The following is a 1,292-nucleotide window of genomic DNA, read 5'->3' on the forward strand; positions in this document are numbered from 1 at the left end:
AGTTCTAATTAGAATTCAAATGTAAATGTTTATCTGCAAATAAAATTTGCCGTATGGAATTAAAATTGAAGAAGTAAATAAGAATTTTATAAAAGTTTTATAATATCGAAGCTGATACGAACTTAAGTATTTTCAAACGCTTTCTTAAGTATTTTTGTAAATTAATTGCTTACAATATGGACGTGCAGACAATTTCAACATTAACAGTGGACGGACTGAAAGAAAAATTAACAGAACTGGGGTTAAGCACAACAGGACGAAAAGTTGAGTTACAAACAAGGTTGCTCCAGCATTTAGGGCTGTATGATGATAATGGGGCATCCGATTCAGAGCAAAATGTGTCTTTATACGGTGACGCGGCCGGGGTCTCCCAACAAGTATCGACTGCTCAGCCGTCACACTTTACATTGCGTGACATAGAGGACTCGATGGTACATTTCACGGGCGTAGGGTACCCAAATATAGGTCAGTGGGTCAGAGATTTCGAAGATAATGCGTTCACTCTAGGATGGAACGAGTTACAAAAATTTGTTTATGCGCGGCAATTGTTGAAGGGAGATGCTAGAGCATTTGTTAGAAGCCAATCTAATATCTGCGACTGGAAAACGTTGAAAGAAGCATTAAACAAAGAATTCGGTAAAAAATTATCAGCTGTCGAAGTCCATAAAATATTGAAAAGCAGACGGAAAAAACCATCAGAGACTCTACGTGAGTACTTGTATTGTTTGATGGAGATAGGGAATGCTATAAACCTTGACGAGGAGAGTTTAATTGAGTATTTTGTGGAGGGTATCCCGGATTCGTGGCAGAACAAGTCGATCTTGTATCAAGCGCAAACAGTCGAAGAGCTCAAAGTTAATCTAAAGGTGTACGACAAAGTGAAAAGTTCTAAACCGCAAACTTATTCGAAGGCGAACCAGCAAGCGTTTGGGGTGGGTGGTAAAGCACAGGAAGTTAAGCAAACAAATGATACTGCGTGTTTTAAATGCGGGGTGAAAGGGCATATAGCTAAGAACTGCGACTCGAAAGGTTTCAAGTGCTTCAAGTGCAATCAGGTTGGTCATCGCGCCTTCGAGTGTAAAACAAAAAAGCAAGAAGAGAGTAAAAAGGAAACAACAAAAAAGGAAAAGGATAGTTTGCATTTGACTACAGAATATGAAAAATTGACTCTGACGCAATCAGGTAATCGAATTTTTAAAGAATTTACCATAAACAACGTTACGATTTCCGCTATAATCGATACAGGTAGTGACATCAGTGCCATTCGTTATGACACGCTCATGATGCTAGAC

Source organism: Rhagoletis pomonella, unplaced genomic scaffold, assembly GCF_013731165.1.
Source record: "Rhagoletis pomonella isolate Grant_MI unplaced genomic scaffold, Rhpom_1.0 Rhpom_scaffold_02555, whole genome shotgun sequence".
NCBI lineage: Eukaryota > Metazoa > Arthropoda > Insecta > Diptera > Tephritidae > Rhagoletis > Rhagoletis pomonella.